Genomic DNA, 5,984 nt, shown 5'->3' with positions numbered 1-5,984 from the left:
TTCAGGAAGGAAATCAGTAGGCTGGAAGTTGAAATGAAGTCAGTAAACTTTACATAAGAGACATGGAAAAAGCTTCTCAAATGTATTGACTGAAAAATAATTTAATGAATACAAATTTTTGCTTCAGTTTGGTAATCTACATGGTCTTAAAGTGAAAAGAAATAATGAAAGCATACAATTTACTATCTGGTAGTGGCAAGTACTGTATATATTTCTCATGAAAAAAGAGGCTAGTCGTTTGCACGCTTCTATCAGACTGCCTCGGTTTGTGGTAGACACCAAGGTACAAGTGTGTAATTTGAAACTGAGAGGTACTTAGGATGAAGCAGGATCCCCCCACACAGGGTTGGGCATTTAGTGTGGTCTCAAAGAACACTTAGGAGGTCACTAACGAAACATGAGTTGGGGTGAGATTTCTAGAGGTGATGGGTGAAAGGCATTTTGAATTCACACTTAACTTCTGGAAGAGATTCATTGTTCAGAAAAAATAACTGTACACCAAGGCCTAATGTCCATTCTGGGTGAGAAAAAAGTATTGTCCACTTTATGAACGCAAGAATGTCACACAATTCTAGGTCCTCTTCTCGGTGCTGCAACTCTTCTATATACATGGTGTCTCTTCAGTACACTTCTTTTTCAAAAGCTGTTTGTTCTTGCTCAAGGGTATTGATGAAAAGTGCTATTTATGTACAAAGGAAAGAGGCCGCATCATAGGAAATGTATTTTTCATGAACTACAAAAGGTATCCTGGAGAAAGTCGTTTAACCATTTACAACTACAGTGGTTCTTCTGTCTGTTGCTGCATTCCAGGACAAACGACTGTGCAGGTTCTGTGTTGAACATGAGGAAATTATATTAATCTATGGTGCTGCTCATATATCTTCAAGCGTCCTGTTCTGCAAACGTTCATCTACTGAAACAATCTACGTCATCTAGGCGCCCGTCCTTTACCCCCTGATAACGATGCAGCACACTTCCAAAGTGTTTTCCTAGAGGATAAATCTGAATTTTAGTTCCAATAAAACATTCGAATCTCACCACCCAAAAACACTACAACAGACTAGCCTGCTCACTTTCTCTTCTTACATGAGTCATGGGGACTTTGGCTTTACACGTGGCATAGTCTCTAGTTCTACTAGAGAACCACCTGAAACACAAGTAAAGCACAATATACAGAAAAATAGCATATTAGCATAGCAAATTGTTTCAAGCCATGAAACTTAACTGAAATGAAATGCAATATTTTAATTGACAGTTTAAGTCTCTATTTGTATTCTATCTTTGCACATTTACGTATATCCTATTTGTAACTTTAGTCGTAATTCATATCTTACCTACTACCAATAGGGTCTGAATATATATAATATCTGCATATGTGTTCATGGTCAAGATTCAGTGTAGACAACAACTATGCCAAAAACAATTCAGTGTTTTCAAAAACTTTTTTTTTTTTGCTTTATTGATGCCACTGTAAAAAAAATAATGGCCCTCACCAACATAGCTTTTATTGAGAAGCATTTTATATCTTAAAGCAAATTTTAGTTGAGGCAATGACTTCCTGGAAGGATTCATTACACACATCCTTATTAAAAAGACATAAGAGGACTGGCACCTGGTGTGGTGGTTAAGGACCCCCACATAGCTGACCATGGTTCGAGTCCTGGACCTGGTGGCTTGCTTTTTCACTTTCCATCTCTCTCTCACTCTGTCCCCCTCTGGTCAAGTAAAAATAAATAAATAAATATTTTAAAAATTAAAAATAAGACATTATGGCACAACCCTTTTAAAATCCTAATGAACTTTCGTAGGTATTGATGACCTGATTCCAAAATGTATGTGGAAAGACAAAAGACCTGGAACAGCCAGTGCAATACCGACAAAGGTGATCAAGGTCAGTGGACTCATGCTGCCTGGTTTCAAAACTCAGTATGAGGCTACGAAAATCAGGCAGCACGGTGTGGGCAAGAGAATGCACAGAGACCAGTGGAACAGAACGGGCAGTCCACGCAAGCTAAATCAGCTGGTTTTTGACAACAGCTCAAATCAATGGAATAAAGATAATCATCAACTAATTAGGCTGGAATGAGCGAATGTTCGTAAGAGAAAACACAAACATAGACATAGAATGACGCTTCCACAAAAATAACGTGGAAGGGACCTAGTTCTGAATGTCATCATTATTTAGAAATTACAAAACTTCTAGAAGACAAAAGGAAAAAAAATTCTCTATAACCTAGATGCCACATAAAAAGCATGTTGGGGCCAGACGGTGGTGCAGCGGTCGTGGCACTGGAATACCACATGGCCGACTGCAGTATGGGTCTTGGATCTGGCAGATCGAAAATCACACAGGTCATGTGTGCGTGTGTGCCCAAAATCCCAGAAAGAGAAGGGAGGAAAAGGGATTGATAACGTGACCATCTTCCCTGAGGGCTGATTTTTCATTTCCCTCTGGTCTCTTGCAATCTCTCTCCTCGCTGGTAAGCACACATGCCCTTTGGCAGAAAATCTTTTTTCAAATAGCATATTAACATGAAAGAAAAAAAATAATATTTTGGAAGACATGTATATATATATATTTTTTTTTTCCTCTTTTGAGAGGTTTTTGCTGTAGGGTACGTGCACTCTCCAGACAGAGAAAGACAGACAGAAAGCGAGAAATCACCCCCAGGGGGGATGGCCACGCCACAATCCCTTCTCCTCATTCTCCTCTTGGAATCTTGGGCATGCACGCACACACGCCTGGCATGAGTTTTAAGCCATCGGGTCCAGGACCTGAACCACAGTCGACTACATGGGAGTCCAGTGACATAGCCATTACACTAACTGCTGGTCCTTACTTTGGAAGATATTAAAGTGAAAAATTTTCAGGTCTGAGAGTCTATGTTAAGAGAATAAAAGGACAAGGTATAAATTAGAATGCAATACAGACAAAACACACCTGAAAAAGTACTTGAGTCAGAAATATACAAAGGACACCTAAAACTCCATAACTAAGAGCCGACAACAAACTTTCATAAAGGGGAAATGATCTGAATAGACATTCTGCTGAGAAGATACACTCATTACAGATGAGCATAAAGCAAGATGTTCAACATCATTTACCATCAGGGAAAACAAGCTTGGAACAACCGTGAGAAAACACTGCACACTTGTTGGAAAGACTAAACTCCAAAAATCACAACAGCGACCACTGCTGAGTTGCAGAGTAGCTGGAATTCGTTGTGTACTGATGGGGGTGAATGCTTAATGGTACAGAAACTCTGAAAGGTAGTTTGGTAGTTTCATACAACGCTATATACAATTTTAATAAATAATTTAACAATCATGATACAAAGTATCTACCCAGCTGATTTGTAAAAGTAATTATACCCAAAAGCCTGTATGCAAATACTTATTGTATTTTCATTTGTAATTGACAACATTGGAAGCAACCAAATTGTTCTTCAACATGTGAATGGATAAACTGCTATATTCATAAAATGCAATTCTGTTCAGTAGTAAACAGGAATGAGCTATCAAGCCATGCATAGACACAGGGAATCTTTAAAAGCCATCAAGTCATGTGTAGACACAGGGAACCTTTAATGCTTATTGTCATCTGAAAGAAGCCAGTCTGAAGAGTTTTCACAATTCCATTTATATGAAGCTCTAGGAAAGGCAACACCATCGGAGTGGGAACACACCAGTGGGTGCTGGGCGTCAGGGGTCAGGAAGCAAAGTGTGCATAGGATAGGACCATCAGTTGGCATAATGGCTATGTCACTGGACTCCCATGTAGTTGACCGCGGTTCAAGTCCTGGACCCGGTGGCTTAAACTCACAACAGGTGCATGTGCATGTGTGCCCAAGATCCCAAGAGGAGAATGAAGGAGAAGGGATTGTGATGTGGCCGAAATCACCCCCGGGGGGTGATTTCTCGCTTTCTCTGTTTCTCTGTGTCTCTCTGGCGAGCACACACGCCCTATAGCAAAATCCTCTCAAAAAACAAAAAAAGTGCACAGGATAAAATATGGAATTGTTAACTATTCAGTAGGATATGTGGAGATGAACAGGTGACAGGACAAGCAGATGGCATAATGGCTAAGTCACTGGACTTCCCCATAGTCAATCGCGGGTCCAGTCCCGGATTCTTTGGCTTAAAACTCAAGCCCAAAATCTGGAGAGGAGAATGGAGGAGAAGGGATTTTGCTATGACCATCCCCCTGAGGGTTGATTTCTTGTTTTGTCTGTCTCTCTGGTAAGCACACACATCCTATAGCAAAAACCTCTCAAAAAAATAAAATGAACAGGTGACATTGTGCATTTGTCAAAAGACATAGAACTCCCTTCTTGTTCTCCATCAGGACAGATTAAGGTGAAAATGAGAATACTCTGCAGGAACTTCGCATCTTCAGGCTGTGCCTCACATCTCCATGGGGGCCTGTGTAGACAGACTGACTGAGCAGCCACAGTGTTGGAGCAGCTCATAGGCCAGACTCCTGTGTCTCCATAGCTGTTTACATTGTTGGCTCCTTTGGCATCAGAGAAAGGAGAAAGCTGTCCACTGCATGGCAGAAGAGATTTTGAAAAATGGTTTAAAGATGCAGGCATATTAGTTACAAAAATATAACTTCTCAGATACTGGAAACTTAGGCTTGAGGATCCAGGAACCCAGGGTTCTGGGCATCAGATGTGTCCCCAGCATTGGTATCTACGGCCTGGACTTGTATGTGGTGCTGGGTAGGCCGGATTTCAGCACTGCAGACTAGACGTGCAGGATCAGCACACTGCAGCCAAACACAGGCTCAGCGATGAGGAGGCTGTGCACTGGTTCCACAGTGGAGCAATGACATCAAGTGGAAGGCAGATGGTGTTGTTTCCGCTGGGGAGAACAGCAGACAGACAAGGGCAGGAGGCAGGGATGATTGCCGTGGTCCGGAAGCAGAGATGGGGACAGCAGTATGACAGTATGTAGCTTAGTGTGGGCCATCTGGGAGTATGTATGGATGTGTTTCCATGCACTTACATGGATTAGCACACTTACTTACACGGATTAGTACACTGACTTCTTGTTCTGTCACCTATGAGGACCTGGAGGCAATGACGTTCCAATGAAAATGAGACACTCAGTTCTGATTTTGGTTTCTCATTATGTCCTCTAATCAAAACAAAACAAAACAAAAATGCAGTTTCTTTAAAATACAGCTAACCTTAGGACTGGGTAGAAAATATTGTACATGAATGTGGAGCATCTTCAACTGCCTAAAAGGAGGGATGTGTCTTTTAAAAAGGAAGCATTTGGAAGTACTCTGGAGCTGACTGAAGGTGCCCCCAATGGCTGTAGCTAAAAAAAAATGTGAAGAATGACATAACGTGGTATTGGATTATAAAAAGAACAAAATGTATGTTTTTGAACCCACACTGGTATAAATAATTGATTAAATTGGGAAATGGATAATAGCAGGCAAATATTCCATGGAGAGGAATTCCAAGTAATTATGGTAGATTACCTCCCTCAGGGTGCAAGGCGTATCTTCACAGCCCTTAATAATGAGCTGCTCACAGGAGGGTTTGTCTGAAGAGAGCTCGGACTAGAAGTAGGGGGAGCGTGGAGTCCTGTTTAACTACCTGGCAGACACCCCTGCCTAGTGATAAGTCAGCAGTGACATTATGTTGCTGGAACCTACCTCATGCGACACGATGACAATGCCACTTAGCCTTTGTTGTCTTCTTGACCACCACGATACAAGAAAACGCTGCATAAATATGAGTTGGAGACTTTCCACAACACATCTGACTAGTATCCCCCCAAACTGTCAAGACTATCAGAAGTACTCTTGCAATAAAAACAATAAGTCTGGGGGCTGGCAGACGGCGTGGTGGTTACGTGTGCTGGACTCCCACATGGCCAATGATGGTTCAAGTCCCAGACCTGGTGGCTTGCTTTCTCACTTTCTCTTTCTCTCCTTATCTGGTCAAAATGTAAGTAAACAAACAAATAAA

General features: G+C 41.4%; 1 pseudogene; it reads left to right on the top strand.

The window, feature by feature from the left end:
- The first annotated feature begins 2,082 nt into the window (after window positions 1-2,082).
- On the top strand, window positions 2,083-4,956 carry LOC114007600 (60S ribosomal protein L11-like; annotated as a pseudogene).
- Window positions 4,957-5,984: the final 1,028 nt, after the last annotated feature.

Source organism: Tupaia chinensis, unplaced genomic scaffold, assembly GCF_000334495.1.
Source record: "Tupaia chinensis unplaced genomic scaffold, TupChi_1.0 Scaffold000206_1, whole genome shotgun sequence".
Taxonomy (NCBI): Eukaryota; Metazoa; Chordata; class Mammalia; order Scandentia; family Tupaiidae; genus Tupaia; species Tupaia belangeri.
Note: the sequence above shows the minus strand (reverse complement) of the source record. Positions and strands in the feature narration are given on the sequence as shown.